Source organism: Schistocerca gregaria, chromosome 10, assembly GCF_023897955.1.
Source record: "Schistocerca gregaria isolate iqSchGreg1 chromosome 10, iqSchGreg1.2, whole genome shotgun sequence".
NCBI classification, from domain to species: domain Eukaryota; kingdom Metazoa; phylum Arthropoda; class Insecta; order Orthoptera; family Acrididae; genus Schistocerca; species Schistocerca gregaria.
This window is the reverse complement of record NC_064929.1, coordinates 103,990,664-104,013,335: the sequence shown is the minus strand read 5'-3', so window position 1 is coordinate 104,013,335 and position 22,672 is coordinate 103,990,664. Positions and strand designations below refer to the sequence as shown.

Genomic DNA, 22,672 nt, shown 5'->3' with positions numbered 1-22,672 from the left:
TAAATTAAGTGTAGGCGTGGGAGGAGGGTGCTTCCTGCGCACTAATAACAGCACGCTTGTCAATTGTGGATGCTAATCATTCGCTTGTATCTTCCTAGACACATCTGCTGGTTGTGAATTATTCCACTTGCATGGCAAGGTGCGCATGTAGGTGTGTTAAATATTCTTGAGGCACTGGGTATTGATCCCAGTACCTCTCGCATACTACGCGAGCGCTCTACCATATGAGCTACGCCCGCCCCCCCCCCCCCCCCCCCCCCGAAGACTAATGGTGCTACATACAGCCATATAGACGACACAGACCCTTGCACTCCCATTATTCAGCAGACAAACACTACTCTCTATGTATCCGTTAGGGTGTCTTTCAGGTTTCGTGCATTCTGTATCGAATCGTAGTTGGCCACAATGAAAGTGGCACGTATAACGTCGAAAATAGAATTCGGACACCGCTCTGAGTAAGACCAACGTGTTGTCCACCCTCTAGACTTCAATGAGGTTAAGCCGCGATACCTAAGACAGATCTGCACTCGATGACACCTCGATAACAGCCGGTCCCCACACTTACATCTTGCTCTCCTTACGTCAGTATACATCATATCAGTCTGTGACGCTGGCTTTGCAACATCTTGCGTGCCTTTAGGTTCGCCGCGATCAACACTTACCATGCACTGACCACAAAATATGGAGGCGCCGCGGCTTGAACCCTGGACCTTTCAGATGCCAAGCGAACGCTCTACCAACTGAGCTACGCCCGAGACACGAGCAAACTGCGCTATTCCCCATTCTTTGCGACTCATATGCGCACGGACACGATGGTTGGTTGGTTTGTAGCGGTGAAGGGAGCAGAGTACAAAGGCGCGGACCCGTTCATATACACAAAAGTTCCAAGTAGTTTCGATGCTCTGGTATTACAAATGCAAATTCCGTCTGTTTTTAACGTCTTAAATTGAAAGAGCCGTCACAAATTGCTCCGTTTTCACTCCTTGACGACAATCATACAGCACCTGAGGTAACAAACACATCTCGAGCCCCATTGTGCACTCCATTATTCATGCCAACTCAGTGCCTCGCTCTTTACTACTGTGTACCAATCTTGTCGTCCAACTGCAAAACACTGGCCCACAACAAGTTTCCGCGTCTCCATTGCACTGCGCATACTACGAAACGCTCCCCAAACTTGGCACTCACCCTCGCAGCCGACTTTTCCGACTTTCCACGACGCTCACGCTAGTGACAGCATTATTTATAGTTCGACGTCGCGCCAAAGCGAATGAGCACATTTCGCCTACGGCTTAGGCCGCTCTCCTAGTGTGGCTGCTCGGTGTCTGCAGGCAGCGAGGGTCTGCAAGCTTCCTGTGTTCGCACCTATGTCACCTGTGCTTGCTTGTCAGAGACAGACTATCGCAAAACATACAACTCACTCCATGAATTGATTGCTACGGCATCTGTTATCAGCAGTCACAACTAGCAACACCAGTAGCAGCTGACTGCACGCAAAGAATAGGAATGTGCAGTGGGATTTACGTGAACTCAGCGCAAGGCAGATCTTTCCGACATAGGCTTGAGAATCTTACGGGAACACTTGTACTGTTTCTAAATTAAGTGTAGGCGTGGGAGGAGGGTGCTTCCTGCGCACTAATAACAGCACGCTTGTCAATTGTGGATGCTAATCATTCGCTTGTATCTTCCTAGACACATCTGCTGGTTGTGAATTATTCCACTTGCATGGCAAGGTGCCAAAGTAGGTGTGTTAAAAATTCTGGAGGCACTGGGTATTGGTCCCAGTACCTCTCGCATACGAAGCGAGCGCTCTACCATATGAGCTACGCCCGCCCCCCGAAGACTAATGGTGCTACATACAGCCATATACACGACACAGACCCTTGCACTCCCATTATTCAGCAGACAAACACTACTCTCTATGTATCCGTTAGGGTGTCTTTCAGGTTTCGTGCATTCTGCATCGAATCGTAGTTGGCCACAATGAAAGTGGCACGTATAACGTCGAAAATAGAATTCGGACACCATCCTGAGTAAGACCAACGTGTTGTCCACCCTCTAGACTTCAATGAGGTTAAGCCGCGATACCTAAGACAGATCTGCACTCGATGACACCTCGATAACAGCCGGTCCCCACACTTACATCTTGCTCTCCTTACGTCAGTATACATCATATCAGTCTGTTTCGCTGGCTTTGCAACATCTTGCGTGCCTTTAGGATCGCCGCGATCAACACTTACCATGCACTGACCACAAAATACGGAGGCGCCGCGGCTTGAACCCTGGACCTCTCACATGCCAAGCGAACGCTCTACCAACTGAGCTACGCCCCACGCACGAGCAAACTGCGCTATTCCCCATTCTTTGCGACTCAGATGCGCACGGACACGATGGTTGGTTGGTTTGTAGCGGTGAAGGGAGCAGAGTACAAAGGCGCGGACCCGTTCATACACACAAAAGTTCCAAGTAGTTTCGATGCTCTGGTATTACAAATGCAAATTCCGTCTGTTTTTAACGTCTTAAATTGAAAGAGCCGTCACAAATTGCTCCGTTTTCACTCCTTGACGACAATCATACAGCACCTGAGGTAACAAACACATCTCGAGCCCCATTGTGCACTCCATTATTCATGCCAACTCAGTGCCTCGCTCTTTACTACTGTGTACCAATCTTGTCGTCCAACTGCAAAACACTGGGCCACAACAAGTTTCCGCGTCTCCATTGCACTGCGCATACTACGAAACGCTCCCCAAACTTGGCACTCACCCTCGCAGCCGACTTTTCCGACTTTCCACGACGCTCACGCTAGTGACAGCATTATTTATAGTTCGACGTCGCGCCAAAGCGAATGAGCGCATTTCGCCTACGGCTTAGGCCGCCCTCCTAGTGTGGCTGCTCGGTGTCTGCAGGCAGCGAGGGTCTGCAAGCTTCCTGTGTTCGCACCTATGTCACCTGTGCTTGCTTGTCAGAGACAGACTATCGCAAAACATACAACTCACTCCATGAATTGATTGCTACGGCATCTGTTATCAGCAGTCACAACTAGCAACACCAGTAGCAGCTGACTGCACGCAAAGAATAGGAATGTGCAGTGGGATTTACGTGAACTCAGCGCAAGGCAGATCTTTCCGACATAGGCTTGAGAATCTTACGGGAACACTTGTACTGTTTCTAAATTAAGTGTAGGCGTGGGAGGAGGGTGCTTCCTGCGCACTAATAACAGCACGCTTGTCAATTGTGGATGCTAATCATTCGCTTGTATCTTCCTAGACACATCTGCTGGTTGTGAATTATTCCACTTGCATGGCACGGTGCCAAAGTAGGTGTGTTAAAAATTCTGGAGGCACTGGGTATTGATCCCAGTACCTCTCGCATACTAAGCGAGCGCTCTACCATATGAGCTACGCCCGCCCCCCGAAGACTAATGGTGCTACATACAGCCATATACACGACACAGACCCTTGCACTCCCATTATTCAGCAGACAAACACTACTCTCTATGTATCCGTTAGGGTGTCTTTCAGGTTTTCGTGCATTCTGTATCGAATCGTAGTTGGCCACAATGAAAGTGGCACGTATAACGTCGAAAATAGAATTCGGACACCGTCCTGAGTAAGACCAACGTGTTGTCCACCCTCTAGACTTCAATGAGGTTAAGCCGCGATACCTAAGACAGATCTGCACTCGATGACACCTCGATAACAGCCGGTCCCCACACTTACATCTTGCTCTCCTTACGTCAGTATACATCATATCAGTCTGTTTCGCTGGCTTTGCAACATCTTGCGTGCCTTTAGGTTCGCCGCGATCAACACTTACCATGCACTGACCACAAAATACGGAGGCGCTGCGGCTTGAACCCTGGACCTTTCACATGCCAAGCGAACGCTCTACCAACTGAGCTACGCACCACGCACGAGCAAACTGCGCTATTCCCCATTCTTTGCGACTCAGATGCGCACGGACACGATGGTTGGTTGGTTTGTAGCGGTGAAGGAAGCAGAGTACAAAGGCGCGGACCCGTTCATACACACAAAAGTTCCAAGTAGTTTCGATGCTCTGGTATTACAAATGCAAATTCCGTCTGTTTTTAACGTCTTAAATTGAAAGAGCCGTCACAAATTGCTCCGTTTTCACTCCTTGACGACAATCATACAGCACCTGAGGTAACAAACACATCTCGAGCCCCATTGTGCACTCCATTATTCATGCCAACTCAGTGCCTCGCTCTTTACTACTGTGTACCAATCTTGTCGTCCAACTGCAAAACACTGGGCCACAACAAGTTTCCGCGTCTCCATTGCACTGCGCATACTACGAAACGCTCCCCAAACTTGGCACTCACCCTCGCAGCCGACTTTTCCGACTTTCCACGACGCTCACGCTAGTGACAGCATTATTTATAGTTCGACGTCGCGCCAAAGCGAATGAGCACATTTCGCCTACGGCTTAGGCCGCCCTCCTAGTGTGGCTGCTCGGTGTCTGCAGGCAGCGAGGGTCTGCAAGCTTCCTGTGTTCGCACCTATGTCACCTGTGCTTGCTTGTCAGAGACAGACTATCGCAAAACATACAACTCACTCCATGAATTGATTGCTACGGCATCTGTTATCAGCAGTCACAACTAGCAACACCAGTAGCAGCTGACTGCACGCAAAGAATAGGAATGTGCAGTGGGATTTACGTGAACTCAGCGCAAGGCAGATCTTTCCGACATAGGCTTGAGAATCTTACGGGAACACTTGTACTGTTTCTAAATTAAGTGTAGGCGTGGGAGGAGGGTGCTTCCTGCGCACTAATAACAGCACGCTTGTCAATTGTGGATGCTAATCATTCGCTTGTATCTTCCTAGACACATCTGCTGGTTGTGAATTATTCCACTTGCATGGCAAGGTGCGCATGTAGGTGTGTTAAATATTCTTGAGGCACTGGGTATTGATCCCAGTACCTCTCGCATACTAAGCGAGCGCTCTACCATATGAGCTACGCCCGCCCCCCGAAGACTAATGGTGCTACATACAGCCATATACACGACACAGACCCTTGCACTCCCATTATTCAGCAGACAAACACTACTCTCTATGTATCCGTTAGGGTGTCTTTCAGGTTTTCGTGCATTCTGTATCGAATCGTAGTTGGCCACAATGAAAGTGGCACGTATAACGTCGAAAATAGAATTCGGACACCGTCCTGAGTAAGACCAACGTGTTGTCCACCCTCTAGACTTCAATGAGGTTAAGCCGCGATACCTAAGACAGATCTGCACTCGATGACACCTCGATAACAGCCGGTCCCCACACTTACATCTTGCTCTCCTTACGTCAGTATACATCATATCAGTCTGTTTCGCTGGCTTTGCAACATCTTGCGTGCCTTTAGGTTCGCCGCGATCAACACTTACCATGCACTGACCACAAAATACGGAGGCGCTGCGGCTTGAACCCTGGACCTTTCACATGCCAAGCGAACGCTCTACCAACTGAGCTACGCCCCACGCATGAGCAAACTGCGCTATTCCCCATTCTTTGCGACTCAGATGCGCACGGACACGATGGTTGGTTGGTTTGTAGCGGTGAAGGAAGCAGAGTACAAAGGCGCGGACCCGTTCATACACACAAAAGTTCCAAGTAGTTTCGATGCTCTGGTATTACAAATGCAAATTCCGTCTGTTTTTAACGTCTTAAATTGAAAGAGCCGTCACAAATTGCTCCGTTTTCACTCCTTGACGACAATCATACAGCACCTGAGGTAACAAACACATCTCGAGCCCCATTGTGCACTCCATTATTCATGCCAACTCAGTGCCTCGCTCTTTACTACTGTGTACCAATCTTGTCGTCCAACTGCAAAACACTGGGCCACAACAAGTTTCCGCGTCTCCATTGCACTGCGCATACTACGAAACGCTCCCCAAACTTGGCACTCACCCTCGCAGCCGACTTTTCCGACTTTCCACGACGCTCACGCTAGTGACAGCATTATTTATAGTTCGACGTCGCGCCAAAGCGAATGAGCACATTTCGCCTACGGCTTAGGCCGCCCTCCTAGTGTGGCTGCTCGGTGTCTGCAGGCAGCGAGGGTCTGCAAGCTTCCTGTGTTCGCACCTATGTCACCTGTGCTTGCTTGTCAGAGACAGACTATCGCAAAACATACAACTCACTCCATGAATTGATTGCTACGGCATCTGTTATCAGCAGTCACAACTAGCAACACCAGTAGCAGCTGACTGCACGCAAAGAATAGGAATGTGTAGTGGGATTTACGTGAACTCAGCGCAAGGCACATCATTCCGACATAGGCTTGAGAATCTTACGGGAACACTTGTACTGTTTCTAAATTAAGTGTAGGCGTGGGAGGAGGGTGCTTCCTGCGCACTAATAACAGCACGCTTGTCAATTGTGGATGCTAATCATTCGCTTGTATCTTCCTAGACACATCTGCTGGTTGTGAATTATTCCACTTGCATGGCAAGGTGCGCATGTAGGTGTGTTAAAAATTCAGGAGGCACTGGGTATCGATCCCAGTACCTCTCGCATACTAAGCGAGCGCTCTACCATATGAGCTACGCCCGCCCCCCCGAAGATTAATGGTGCTACATACAGCCATATAGACGACACAGACTCTTGCACTCCCATTATTCAGCAGACAAACACTACTCTCTATGTATCCGTTAGGGTGTCTTTCAGGTTTCGTGCATTCTGTATCGAATCGTAGTTGGCCACAATGAAAGTGGCACGTATAACGTCGAAAATAGAATTCGGACACCGCTCTGAGTAAGACCAACGTGTTGTCCACCCTCTAGACTTCAATGAGGTTAAGCCGCGATACCTAAGACAGATCTGCACTCGATGACACCTCGATAACAGCCGGTCCCCACACTTACATCTTGCTCTCCTTACGTCAGTATACATCATATCAGTCTGTGACGCTGGCTTTGCAACATCTTGCGTGCCTTTAGGTTCGCCGCGACCAACACTTACCATGCACTGACCAAAAAAAATGGAGGAGCCGCGGCTTGAACACTGGACCTTTCACATGCCAAGCGAACGCTCTACCAACTGAGCTACGCCCCATGCACGAACAAACTGCGCTATTCCCCATTCTTTGCGACTCAGATGCGCACGGACACGATGGTTGGTTGGTTTGTAGCGGTGAAGGGAGCAGAGTAATAAGGCGCGGACCCGTTCATATACACAAAAGTACCAAGTAGTTTCGATGCTCTGGTATTACAAATGCAAATTCCGTCTGTTTTTAACGTCTATAGTTGAAAGAGCCGTCACAAATTGCTCCGTTTTCACTCCTTGACGACAATCATACAGCACCTGAGGTAACAAACACATCTCGAGCCCCATTGTGCACTCCATTATTCATGCCAACTCAGTGCCTCGCTCTTTACTACTGTGTACCAATCTTGACGTCCAACTGCAAAACACTGGGCCACAACAAGTTTCCGCGTCTCCATTGCACTGCGCATACTACGAAACGCTCCCCAAACTTGGCACTCACCCTCGCAGCCGACTTTTCCGACTTTCCACGACGCTCACGCTAGTGACAGCATTATTTATAGTTCGACGTCGCGCCAAAGCGAATGAGCACATTTCGCCTACGGCTTAGGCCGCCCTCCTAGTGTGGCTGCTCGGTGTCTGCAGGCAGCGAGGGTCTGCAAGCTTCCTGTGTTCGCACCTATGTCACCTGTGCTTGCTTGTCAGAGACAGACTATCGCAAAACATACAACTCACTCCATGAATTGATTGCTACGGCATCTGTTATCAGCAGTCACAACTAGCAACACCAGTAGCAGCTGACTGCACGCAAAGAATAGGAATGTGCAGTGGGATTTACGTGAACTCAGCGCAAGGCAGATCTTTCCGACATAGGCTTGAGAATCTTACGGGAACACTTGTACTGTTTCTAAATTAAGTGTAGGCGTGGGAGGAGGGTGCTTCCTGCGCACTAATAACAGCACGCTTGTCAATTGTGGATGCTAATCATTCGCTTGTATCTTCCTAGACACATCTGCTGGTTGTGAATTATTCCACTTGCATGGCAAGGTTTGCATGTAGGTGTGTTAAATATTCTTGAGGCACTGGGTATTGATCCCAGTGCCTCTCGCATACTAAGCGAGCGCTCTACCATATGAGCTACGCCCGCCCCCCCCGAAGACTAATGGTGCTACATACAGCCATATAGACGACACAGACCCTTGCACTCCCATTATTCAGCAGACAAACACTACTCTCTATGTATCCGTTAGGGTGTCTTTCAGGTTTCGTGCATTCTGTATCGAATCGTAGTTGGCCACAATGAAAGTGGCACGTATAACGTCGAAAATAGAATTCGGACACCGCTCTGAGTAAGACCAACGTGTTGTCCACCCTCTAGACTTCAATGAGGTTAAGCCGCGATACCTAAGACAGATCTTCACTCGATGACACCTCGATAACAGCCGGTCCCCACACTTACATCTTGCTCTCCTTACGTCAGTATACATCATATCAGTCTGTTTCGCTGGCTTTGCAACATCTTGCGTGCCTTTAGGTTCGCCGCGACCAACACTTACCATGCACTGACCACAAAATATGGAGGCGCCGTGGCTTGAACCATGGACCTTTCACATGCCAAGCGAACGCTCTACCAACTGAGCTACGCCCCATGCACGAGCAAACTGCGCTATTCCCCATTCTTTGCGACTCAGATGCGCACGGACACGATGGTTGGTTGGTTTGTAGCGGTGAAGGGAGCAGAGTACAAAGGCGCGGACCCGTTCATATACACAAAAGTTCCAAGTAGTTTCGATCCTCTGGTATTACAAATGCAAATTCCGTCTGTTTTTAACGTCTTAAATTCAAAGAGCCGTCACAAATTGCTCCGTTTTCACTCCTTGACGACAATCATACAGCACCTGAGGTAACAAACACATCTCGAGCCCCATTGTGCACTCCATTATTCATGCCAACTCAGTGCCTCGCTCTTTACTACTGTGTACCAATCTTGTCGTCCAACTGCAAAACACTGGGCCACAACAAGTTTCCACGTCTCCATTGCACTGAGCATACTACGAAACGCTCCCCAAACTTGGCACTCACCCTCGCAGCCGACTTTCCACGACGCTCACGCAACGCTCACGCTAGTGACAGCATTATTTATTGTTCGACGTCGCGCCAAAGCGAATGAGCACATTTCGCCTACGGCTTAGGCCGCCCTCCTAGTGTGGCTGCTCGGTGTCTGCAGGCAGCGAGGGTCTGCAAGCTTCCTGTGTTCGCACCTATGTCACCTGTGCTTGCTTGTCAGAGACAGACTATCGCAAAACATACAACTCACTCCATGAATTGATTGCTACGGCATCTGTTATCAGCAGTCACAACTAGCAACACCAGTAGCAGCTGACTGCACGCAAAGAATAGGAATGTGCAGTGGGATTTACGTGAACTCAGCGCAAGGCAGATCTTTCCGACATAGGCTTGAGTATCTTACGGGAACACTTGTACTGTTTCTAAATTAAGTGTAGGCGTGGGAGGAGGGTGCTTCCTACGCACTAATAATAGCAAGCTTGTCAATTGTGGATGCTAATCATTCGCTTGTATCTTCCTAGACACATCTGCTGGTTGTGAATTATCCCACTTGCATGGCAAGGTGCGGATGTAGGTGTGTTAAAAATTCTGGAGGCACTGGGTATTGTTCCCAGTTCCTCTCGCATACTAAGCGAGCGCACTGGGTATTGATCCCAGTACCTCTCGTATACTAAGCGAGCGCTCTACCATATGAGCTACGCCCGCCTCCCCGAAGACTAATGGTGCTACATACAGCCATATAGACGACACAGACCCTTGCACTCCCATTATTCAGCAGACAAACACTACTCTCTATGTATCCGTTAGGGCGTCTTTCAGGTTTCGTGCATTCTGTATCGAATCGTAGTTGGCCACAATGAAAGTGGCACGTATAACGTCGAAAATAGAATTCGGACACCGCTCTGAGTAAGACCAACGTGTTGTCCACCCTCTAGACTTCAATGAGGTTAAGCCGCGATACCTAAGACAGATCTGCACTCGATGACACCTCGATAACAGCCGGTCCCCACACTTACATCTTGCTCTCCTTGCGTCAGTATACATCATATCAGTCTGTGACGCTGGCTTTGCAACATCTTGCGTGCCTTTAGGTTCGCCGCGACCAACACTTACCATGCACTGACCACAAAATATGGAGGCGCCGCGGAATTAACCCTGGACCTTTCACATGCCAAGCGAACGCTCTACCAACTGAGCTACGCCCCAGGCACGAGCAAACTGCGCTATTCCCCATTGTTTGCGACTCAGATGCGCACGGACACGATGGTTGGTTGGTTTGTAGCGGTGAAGGGAGCAGAGTACAAAGGCGCGGACCCGTTCATATACACAAAAGTTCCAAGTAGTTTCGATGCTCTGGTATTACAAATGCAAATTCCGTCTGTTTTTAACGTCTTAAATTGAAAGAGCCGTCACAAATTGCTCCGTTTTCACTCCTTGACGACAATCATACAGCACCTGAGGTAACAAACACATCTCGAGCCCCATTGTGCACTCCATTATTCATGCCAACTCAGTGCCTCGCTCTTTACTACTGTGTACCAATCTTGTCGTCCAACTGCAAAACACTGGGCCACAACAAGTTTCCGCGTCTCCATTGCACTGCGCATACTACGAAACGCTCCCCAAACTTGGCACTCACCCTCGCAGCCGACTTTTCCGACTTTCCACGACGCTCACGCTAGTGACAGCATTATTTATAGTTCGACGTCGCGCCAAAGCGAATGAGCACATTTCGCCTACGGCTTAGGCCGCCCTCCTAGTGTGGCTGCTCGGTGTCCGCAATCAGCGAGGGTCTGCAAGCTTCCTGTGTTCGCAGCTATGTCACCTGTGCTTGCTTGTCAGAGACAGACTATCGCAAAACATACAACTCACTCCATGAATTGATTGCTATGGCATCTGTTATCAGCAGTCACAACTAACAACACCAGTAGCAGCTGACTGCATGCAAAGAATAGGAATGTGCAGTGGGATTTACGTGAACTCAGCGCAAGGCAGATCTTTCCGACATAGGCTTGAGAATCTTACAGGAACACTTGTACTGTTTCTAAATTAAGTGTAGGCGTGGGAGGAGGGTGCTTCCTGCGCACTAATAACAGCACGCTTGTCAATTGTGGATGCTAATCATTCGCTTGTATCTTCCTAGACACATCTGCTGGTTGTGAATTATTCCACTTGCATGGCAAGGTGCGCATGTAGGTGTGTTAAAAATTCTGGAGGCACTGGGTATTGATCCCAGTACCTCTCGCATACTAAGCATGGCAAGGTGCGCATGTAGGTGTGTTAAAAATTCTGGAGGCACTGGGTATTGATCCCAGTACCTGTCGCATACTAAGCGAGCGCTCTACCATATGAGCTACGACCGCCCCCCCCCCCCCCCCCCGAAGACTAATGGATCTACATACAGCCATATAGACGACACAGACCCTTGCACTCCCATTATTCAGCAGACAAACACTACTCTCTATGTATCCGTTAGGGTGTCTTTCAGGTTTCGTGCATTCTGTATCGAATCGTAGTTGGCCACAATGAAAGTGGCACGTATAACGTCGAAAATAGAATTCGGACACCGCTCTGAGTAAGACCAACGTGTTGTCCACCCTCTAGACTTCAATGAGGTTAAGCCGCGATACCTAAGACAGATCTGCACTCGATGACACCTCGATAACAGCCGGTCCCCACACTTACATCTTGCTCTCCTTACGTCAGTATACATCATATCAGTCTGTGACGCTGGCTTTGCAACATCTTGCGTGCCTTTAGGTTCGCCGCGACCAACACTTACCATGCACTGACCACAAAAAATGGAGGAGCCGCGGCTTGAACACTGGACCTTTCACATGCCAAGCGAACGCTCTACCAACTGAGCTACGCCCCATGCACGAGCAAACTGCGCTATTCCCCATTCTTTGCGACTCAGATGCGCACGGACACGATGGTTGGTTGGTTTGTAGCGGTGAAGGGAGCAGAGTAATAAGGCGCGGACCCGTTCATATACACAAAAGTACCAAGTAGTTTCGATGCTCTGGTATTACAAATGCAAATTCCGTCTGTTTTTAACGTCTATAGTTGAAAGAGCCGTCACAAATTGCTCCGTTTTCACTCCTTGACGACAATCATACAGCACCTGAGGTAACAAACACATCTCGAGCCCCATTGTGCACTCCATTATTCATGCCAACTCAGTGCCTCGCTCTTTACTACTGTGTACCAATCTCGTCGTCCAACTGCAAAACACTGGGCCCCAACAAGTTTCCGCGTCTCCATTGCACTGCGCATACTACGAAACGCTCCCCAATCTTGGCACTCACCCTCGCAGCCGAATCTTCCGACTTTCCACGACGCTCACGCAACGCTCACGCTAGTGACAGCATTATTTATAGTTCGACGTCGCGCCAAAGCGAATGAGCACATTTCGCCTACGGCTTAGGCCGCCCTCCTAGTGTGGCTGCTCGGTGTCTTCAGGCAGCGAGGGTCTGCAAGCTTCCTGTGTTCGCACCTATGTCACCTGTGCTTGCTTGTCAGAGACAGACTATCGCAAAACATACAACTCACTCCATGAATTGATTGCTACGGCATCTGTTATCAGCAGTCACAACTAGCAACACCAGTAGCAGCTGACTGCACGCAAAGAATAGGAATGTGCAGTGGGATTTACGTGAACTCAGCGCAAGGCAGATCTTTCCGACATAGGCTTGAGAATCTTACGGGAACACTTGTAGTGTTTCTAAATTAAGTGTAGGCGTGGGAGGAGGGTGCTTCCTGCGCACTAATAACAGCACGCTTGTCAATTGTGGATGCTAATCATTCGCTTGTATCTTCCTAGACACATCTGCTGGTTGTGAATTATCCCACTTGCATGGCAAGGTGCGGATGTAGGTGTGTTAAAAATTCTGGAGGCACTGGGTATTGATCCCAGTACCTCTCGCATACTAAGCGAGCGCACTGGGTATTGATCCCAGTACCTCTCGCATACTAAGCGAGCGCTCTACCATATGAGCTACGCCCGCCCCCCCCCCCCCCCCGAAGACGAATGGTGCTACATACAGCCATATAGACGACACAGACCCTTGCACTCCCATTATTCAGCAGACAAACACTACTCTCTATGTATCCGTTAGGGTGTCTTTCAGGTTTCGTGCATTCTGTATCGAATCGCAGTTGGCCACAATGAAAGTGGCACGTATAACGTCGAAAATAGAATTCGGACACCGCTCTGAGTAAGACCAACGTGTTGTCCACCCTCTAGACTTCAATGAGGTTAAGCCGCGATACCTAAGACAGATCTGCACTCGATGACACCTCGATAACAGCCGGTCCCCACACTTACATCTTGCTCTCCTTACGTCAGTATACATTATATCAGTCTGTGACGCTGGCTTTGCAACATCTTGCGTGCCTTTAGGTTCGCCGCGATCAACACTTACCATGCACTGACCACAAAATATGGAGGCGCCGCGGCTTGAACGCTGGACGTTTCACATGCCAAGCGAACGCTCTACCAACTGATCTACGCCCCAGGCACGAGCAAACTGCGCTATTCCCCATTCTTTGCGACTCAGATGCGCACGGACACGATGGTTGGTTGGCTTGTAGCGGTGAAGGGAGCAGAGTACAAAGGCGCGGACCCGTTCATATACACAAAAGTTCCAAGTAGTTTCGATGCTCTGGTATTACAAATGCAAATTCCGTCTGTTTTTAACGTCTTAAATTGAAAGAGCCGTCACAAATTGCTCCGTTTTCACTCCTTGACGACAATCATACAGCACCTGAGGTAACAAACACATCTCGAGCCCCATTGTGCTCTCCATTATTCATGCCAACTCAGTGCCTCGCTCTTTACTACTGTGTACCAATCTTGTCGTCCAACTGCAAAACACTGGGCCACAACATGTTTCCGCGTCTCCATTGCACTGCGCATACTACGAAACGCTCCCCAAACTTGGCACTCACCCTCGCAGCCGACTTTTCCGACTTTTCCACGACGCTCACGCTAGTGACAGCATTATTTATAGTTCGACGTCGCGCCAAAGCGAATGAGCACATTTCGCCTACGGCTTAGGCCGCCCTCCTAGTGTGGCTGCTCGGTGTCTGCAGGCAGCGAGGGTCTGCAAGCTTCCTATGTTCGCACCTATGTCACCTGTGCTTGCTTGTCAGAGACAGACTATCGCAAAACATACAACTCACTCCATGAATTGATTGCTACGGCATCTGTTATCAGCAGTCACAACTAGCAACACCAGTAGCAGCTGACTGCACGCAAAGAATAGGAATGTGCAGTGGGATTTACGTGAACTCAGCGCAAGGCAGATCTTTCCGACATGGGCTTGAGAATCTTACGGGAACACTTGTACTGTTTCTAAATTAAGTGTAGGCGTTGGAGGAGGGTGCTTCCTGCGCACTAATAACAGCACGCTTGTCAATTGTGGATGCTAATCATTCGCTTGTATCTTCCTAGACACATCTGCTGGTTGTGAATTATTCCACTTGCATGGCAAGGTGCGCATGTAGGTGTGTTAAAAATTCTGGAGGCACTGGGTATTGATCCCAGTACCTCTCGCATACTAAGCGAGCGCTCTACCATATGAGCTACGCCCGCCTACCCCCGAAGACTTATGGTGCTACATACAGCCATATAGACGACACAGACCCTTGCACTCCCATTATTCAGCAGACAAACACTACTCTCTATGTATCCGTTAGGGTGTCTTTCAGGTTTCGTGCATTCTGTATCGAATCGTAGTTGGCCACAATGAAAGTGGCACGTATAACGTCGAAAATAGAATTCGGACACCGCTCTGAGTAAGAGCAACGTGTTGTCCACCCTCTAGACTTCAATGAGGTTAAGCCGCGATACCTAAGACAGATCTGCACTCGATGACACCTCGATAACAGCCGGTCCCCACACTTACATCTTGCTCTCCTTACGTCAGTATACATCATATCAGTCTGTGACGCTGGCTTTGCAACATCTTGCGTGCCTTTAGGTTCGCCGCGACCAACACTTACCATGCACTGACCACAAAAAATGGAGGCGCCGCGGCTTGAACACTGGACCTTTCACATGCCAAGCGAACGCTCTACCAACTGGGCTAAGCCCCATGCACGAGCAAACTGCGCTATTCCCCATTCTTTGCGACTCAGATGCGCACGGACACGATGGTTGTTTGGTTTGTAGCGGTTAAGGGAGCAGAGTACAAAGGCGCGGACCCGTTCATATACACAAAAGTACCAAGTAGTTTCGATGCTCTGGTATTACAAATGCAAATTCCGTCTGTTTTTAACGTCTTAAATTGAAAGAGCCGTCACAAATTGCTCCGTTTTCACTCCTTGACGACAATCATACAGCACCTGAGGTAACAAACACATCTCGAGCCCCATTGTGCACTCCATTATTCATGCCAACTCAGTGCCTCGCTCTTTACTACTGTGTACCAATCTTGTCGTCCAACTGCAAAACACTGGGCCACAATAAGTTTCCGCGTCTCCATTGCACTGCGCATACTACGAAACGCTCCCCAAACTTGGCACTCAACCTCGCAGCCGACTTTTCCGACTTTTCCACGACGCTCCCGCAACGCTCACGCTAGTGACAGCATTATTTATAGTTCGACGTCGCGCCAAAGCGAATGAGCACATTTCGCCTACGGCTTAGGCCGCCCTCCTAGTGTGGCTGCTCGGTGTCTGCAGGCAGCGAGGGTCTGCAAGCTTCCTGTGTTCGCACCTATGTCACCTGTGCTTGCTTGTCAGAGACAGACTATCGCAAAACATACAACTCACACCATGAATTGATTGCTACGGCATCTGTTATCAGCAGTCACAACTAGCAACACCAGTAGCAGGTGACTGCACGCAAAGAATAGGAATGTGCAGTGGGATTTACGTGAACTCAGCGCAAGGCTGATCTTTCCGACATAGGCTTGAGAATCTTACGGGAACACTTGTACTGTTTCTAAATTAAGTGTAGGCGTGGGAGGAGGGTGCTTCCTGCGCACTAATAACAGCACGCTTGTCAATTGTGGATGCTAATCATTCGCTTGTATCTTCCTAGACACATCTGCTGGTTGTGAATTATTCCACTTGCATGGCAAGGTGCGCATGTAGGTGTGTTAAAAATTCTGGAGGCACTGGGTATTGATCCCAGTACTTCTTGCATACTAAGCGAGCGCTCAACCATCTGAGCTACGCCCACCCGCAGACTAATGTTGCTACATACAGCCATATAGACGACACAGACCCTTGCACTCCCATTATTCAGCAGACAAACACTACTCTCTATGTATCCGTTAGGGTGTCTTTCAGGTTTCGTGCATTCTGTATCGAATCGTAGTTGGCCACAATGAAAGTGGCACGTATAACGTCGAAAATAGAATTCGGACACCGCTCTGAGTAAGACCAACGTGTTGTCCACACTCTAGACATCAATGAGGTTAAGCCGCGATACCTAAGACAGATCTGCACTCGATGACACCTCGATAACAGCCGGTCCCCACACTTACATCTTGCTCTCCTTACGTTAGTATACATCATATCAGTCTGTGACGCTGGCTTTGCAACATCTTGCGTGCCTTTAGGTTCGCCGCGACCAACACTTACCATGCACTGACCACAAAAAATGGAGGCGCCGCGGTTTCAACCCTAGACCTTTCACATGCCAAGCGAACGCTCTACCAACTGAGCTACGCCCCATGCACGAGCAAACTGCGCTATTCCCCATTCTTTGCGACTCAGATGCGCACGGACACGATGGTTGGTTGGTTTGTAGCGGTGAAGGGAGCAGAGTACAAAGGCGCGGACCCGTTCATATACACAAAAGTACCAAGTAGTTTCGATGCTCTGGTATTACAAATGCAAATTCCGTCTGTTTTTAACGTCTTAAATTGAAAGAGCCGTCACAAATTGCTCCGTTTTCACTCCTTGACGACAATCATACAGCACCTGAGGTAACAAACACATCTCGAGCCCCATTGTGCACTCCATTATTCATGCCAACTCAGTGCCTCGCTCTTTACTACTGTGTACCAATCTTGTCGTCCAACTGCAAAACACTGGGCCACAGTAAGTTTCCGCGTCTCCATTGCACTGCGCATACTACGAAACGCTCCCCAAACTTGGCACTCACCCTCGCAGCCGACTTTTCCGACTTTTCCACGACGCTCACGCAACGCTCACGTTAGTGATAGCATTATGTATAGTTCGACGTCGCGCCAAAGCGAATGAGCACATTTCGCCTACGGCTTAGGCCGCCCTCCTAGTATGGCTGCTCGGTGTCTGCAGGCAGCGAGGGTCTGCAAGCTTCCTGTGTTCGCACCTATGTCACCTGTGCTTGCTTGTCAGAGACAGACTATCGCAAAACATACAACTCACTCCATGAATTGATTGCTACGGCATCTGTTATCAGCAGTCACAACTAGCAACACCAGTAGCAGCTGACTGCACGCAAAGAATAGGAATGTGCAGTGGGATTTACGTGAACTCAGCGCAAGGCAGATCTTTCCGACATAGGCTTGAGAATCTTACGGGAACACTTGTAGTGTTTCTAAATTAAGTGTAGGCGTGGGAGGAGGGTGCTTCCTGCGCACTAATAACAGCACGCTTGTCAATTGTGGATGCTAATCATTCGCTTGTATCTTCCTAGACACATCTGCTGGTTGTGAATTATTCCACTTGCATGGCAAGGTGCCATGTAGGTGTGTTAAAAATTCTGGAGGCACTGGGTATTGATCCCAGTACCTCTCGCATACTAAGCGAGCGCTCTACCATATGAGCTACGCCCGCCCCCCGAAGACTAATGGTGCTACATACAGCCATATAGACGACACAGACCCTTGCACTCCCATTATTCAGCAGACAAACACTACTCTCTACGTATCCGTTAGGGTGTCTTTCAGGTTTCGTGCATTCTGTATCGAATCGTAGTTGGCCACAATGAAAGTGGCACGTATAACGTCGAAAATAGAATTCGGACACCGTCCTGAGTAAGACCAACGTGTTGTCCACCCTCTAGACTTCAATGAGGTTAAGCCGCGATACCTAAGACAGATCTGCACTCGATGACACCTCGATAACAGCCGGTCCCCACACTTACATCTTGCTCTCCTTACGTCAGTATACATCATAACAGTCTGTGACGCTGGCTTTGCAACATCTTGCGTGCCTTTAGGTTCGCCGCGACCAACACTTACCATGCACTGACCACAAAAAATTGAGGCGCCGCGGCTTGAACACTGGACCTTTCACATGCCAAGCGAACGCTCTACCATTTGAGCTACGAACCATGCACGAGCAAACTGCGCTATTCCCCATTCTTTGCGACTCAGATGCGCACGGACACGATGGTTGGTTGGTTTGTAGCGGTGAAGGGAGCAGAGTACAAAGGCGCGGACCCGTTCATATACACAAAAGTACCAAGTAGTTTCGATGCTCTGGTATTACAAATGCAAATTCCGTCTGTTTTTAACGTCATTAATTGAAAGAGAAGTCACAAATTGCTCCGTTTTCACTCCTTGACGACAATCATACAGCACCTGAGGTAACAAACACATCTCGAGCCCCATTGTGCACTCCATTATTCATGCCAACTCAGTGCCTCGCTCTTTACTACTGTGTACCAATCTTGTCGTCCAACTGCAATACACTGGGCCACAGTAAGTTTCCGCGTCTCCATTGCACTGCGCATACTACGAAACGCTCCCCAAACTTGGCACTCACCCTCGCAGCCGACTTTTCCGACTTTCCACGACGCTCACGCTAGTGACAGCATTATTTATGGTTCGACGTCGCGCCAAAGCGAATGAGCACATTTCGCCTACGGCTTAGGCCGCCCTCCTAGTGTGGCTGCTCGGTGTCTGCAGGCAGCGAGGGTCTGCAAGCTTCCTGTGTTCGCACCTATGTCACCTGTGCTTGCTTGTCAGAGACAGACTATCGCAAAACATACAACTCACTCCATGAATTGATTGCTACGGCATCTGTTATCAGCAGTCACAACTAACAACACCAGTAGCAGCTGACTGCACGCAAAGAATAGGAATGTGCAGTGGGATTTACGTGAACTCAGCGCAAGGCAGATCTTTCCGACATAGGCTTGAGAATCTTACGGGAACACTTGTACTGTTTCTAAATTAAGTGTAGGCGTGGGAGGAGGGTGCTTCCTGCGCACTAATAACAGCACGCTTGTCAATTGTGGATGCTAATCATTCGCTTGTATCTTCCTAGACACATCTGCTGGTTGTGAATTATTCCACTTGCATGGCAAGGTGCGCATGTAGGTGTGTTAAAAATTCTGGAGGCACTGGGTATTGATCCCAGTACCTCTCGCATACTAAGCGAGCACTCTACCATTTGAGCTACGCCCGGCCCCCCAAAGACTAATGGTGCTACATACAGCCATAAAGACGACACAGACCCTTGCACTCCCATTATTCAGCAGACAAACACTACTCTCTATGTATCCGTTAGGGTGTCTTTCAGGTTTCGTGCATTCTGTATCGAATCGTAGTTGGCCACAATGAAAGTGGCACGTATAACGTCGAAAATAGAATTCGGACACCGCTCTGAGTAAGACCAACGTGTTGTCCACCCTCTAGACTTCAATGAGGTTAAGCCGCGATACCTAAGACAGATCTGCACTCGATGACACCTCGATAACAGCCGGTCCCCACACTTACATCTTGCTCTCCTTACGTCAGTATACATCATAACAGTCTGTGACGCTGGCTTTGCAACATCTTGCGTGCCTTTAGGTTCGCCGCGACCAACACTTACCATGCACTGACCACAAAAAATGTTGGCGCCGCGGCTTGAACACTGGACCTTTCACATGCCAAGCGAACGCTCTACCAACTGAGCTACGCCCCATGCACGAGCAAACTGCGCTATTCCCCATTCTTTGCGACTCAGATGCGCACGGACACGATGGTTGGTTGGTTTGTAGCGGTGAAGGGAGCAGAGTACAAAGGCGCGGACCCGTTCATATACACAAAAGTACCAAGTAGTTTCGATGCTCTGGTATTACAAATGCAAATTCCGTCTGTTTTTAACGTCTTAAATTGAAAGAGCCGTCACAAATTGCTACGTTTTCACTCCTTGACGACAATCATACAGCACCTGAGGTAACAAACACATCTCGAGCCCCATTGTGCACTCCATTATTCATGCCAACTCAGTGCCTCGCTCTTTACTACTGTGTACCAATCTTGTCGTCCAACTGCAAAACACTGGGCCACAATAAGTTTCCGCGTCTCCATTGCACTGCGCATACTACGAAACGCTCCCCAAACTTGGCACTCACCCTCGCAGCCGACTTTTCCGACTTTCCACGACGCTCACGCTAGTGACAGCATTATTTATAGTTCGACGTCGCGCCAAAGCGAATGAGCACATTTCGCCTACGGCTTAGGCCGCCCTCCTAGTGTGGCTGCTAGGTGTCTGCAGGCAGCGAGGGTCTGCAAGCTTCCTGTGTTCGCACCTATGTCACCTGTGCTTGCTTGTCAGAGACAGACTATCGCAAAACATACAACTCACTCCATGAATTGATTGCTACGGCATCTGTTATCAGCAGTCACAACTAGCAACACCAGTAGCAGCTGACTGCACGCAAAGAATAGGAATGTGCAGTGGGATTTACGTGAACTCAGCGCAAGGCAGATCTTTCCGACATAGGCTTGAGAATCTTACGGGAACACTTGTACTGTTTCTAAATTAAGTGTAGGCGTGGGAGGAGGGTGCTTCCTGCGCACTAATAACAGCACGCTTGTCAATTGTGGATGCTAATCATTCGCTTGTATCTTCCGAGACACATCTGCTGGTTGTGAATTATTCCACTTGCATGGCAAGGTGCGCATGTAGGTGTGTTAAAAATTCTGGAGGCACTGGGTATTGATCCCAGTACCTCTCGCATACTAAACGAGCTCTATACCATCTGAGCTACGCCCGCCCCCCCAAAGACTAATGGTGCTACATACAGCCATATAGACGACACAGACCCTTGCACTCCCATTATTCAGCAGACTAACACTACTCTGTATGTATCCGTTAGAGTGTCTTTCAGGTTTCGTGCATTCTGTATCGAATCGCAGTTGGCCACAATGAAAGTGGCACGTATAACGTCCAAAATAGAATTCGGACACCGCTCTGAGTAAGACCAACGTGTTGTCCACCCTCTAGACTTCAATGAGGTTAAGCCGCGATACCTAAGACAGATGACACCTCGATAACAGCCGGTCCCCACACTTACATCTTGCTCTCCTTACGTCAGTATACATCATATCAGTCTGTGACGCTGGCTTTGCAACATCTTGCGTGCCTTTAGGTTCGCCGCGACCAACACTTACAATGCACTGACCAAAAAAATGGAGGCGCCGCGGCTTGAACGCTGGACCTTTCACATGCCAAGCGAACGCTCTACCAACTGATCTACGCCCTATGCACGAGCAAACTGTGCTATTCCCCATTCTTTGCGACTCAGATGCGCACGGACACGATGGTTGGTTGGTTTGTAGCGGTGAAGGGAGCAGAGTACAAAGGGGCGGACCCGTTCATATACACAAAAGTTCCAAGTAGTTTCGATGCTCTGGTATTACAAATGCAAATTCCGTCTGTTTTTAACGTCTTAAATTGAAAGAGCCGTCACAAATTGCTCCGTTTTCACTCCTTGTCGACCATCATACAGCACCTGAGGTAACAAACACATCTCGAGCCCCATTGTGCACTCCATTATTCATGCCAACTCAGTGCCTCGCTCTTTACTACTGTGTACCAATCTTGTCGTCCAACTGCAAAACACTAGGCCACAACAAGTTTCCGCGTCTCTATTGCACTGCGCATACTACGAAACGCTCCCCAAACTTGGCACTCACCCTCGCAGCCGACTTTTCCGACTTTCCACGACGCTCACGCTAGTGACAGCATTATTTATAGTTCGACGTCGCGCCAAAGCGAATGAGCACATTTCGCCTACGGCTTAGGCCGCCCTCCTAGTGTGGCTGCTCGGTGTCTGCAGGCAGCGAGGGTCTGCAAGCTTCCTGTGTTCGCACCTATGTCACCTGTGCTTGCTTGTCAGAGACAGACTATCGCAAAACATACAACTCACTCCATGAATTGATTGCTACGGCATCTGTTATCAGCAGTCACAACTAGCAACACCAGTAGCAGCTGACTGCACGCAAAGAATAGGAATGTGCAGTGGGATTTACGTGAACTCAGCGCAAGGCAGATCTTTCCGACATAGGCTTGAGAATCTTACGGGAACACTTGTACTGTTTCTAAATTAAGTGTAGGCGTGGGAGGAGGGTGCTTCCTGCGCACTAATAACAGCACGCTTGTCAATTGTGGATGCTAATCATTCGCTTGTATCTTCCGAGACACATCTGCTGGTTGTGAATTATTCCACTTGCATGGCAAGGTGCGCATGTAGGTGTGTTAAAAATTCTCGAGGCACTGGGTATTGATCCAAGTACCTCTCGCATACTAAGCGAGCGCTCTACCAAATTGTTATTTGGATAACCCATAGCCAAAATTTTATTATTAAACCAAGTTGTCTTAAAGTAGAAAGAGCAATAATCTTCTTCAAATCAAATTCAAAATTATCGCCCAATCCAGCCATAAAT

The 22,672-nt window shown here is 49.0% G+C and overlaps 1 protein-coding gene and 1 non-coding gene across 3 annotated transcripts in view; one reads left to right on the top strand and one right to left on the bottom strand.

Moving 5' to 3' along the window:
* LOC126293624 (uncharacterized) overlaps nt 1-22,672 on the top strand; it is a 201,222-nt gene that overhangs the window by 141,218 nt on the left and 37,332 nt on the right. The gene's annotated exons all lie outside the window — the stretch shown is intronic.
* Nucleotides 19,850-19,921, bottom strand: Trnaa-ggc (transfer RNA alanine (anticodon GGC)). The gene has a single exon. It is a non-coding gene; the product is annotated as a tRNA-Ala (tRNA).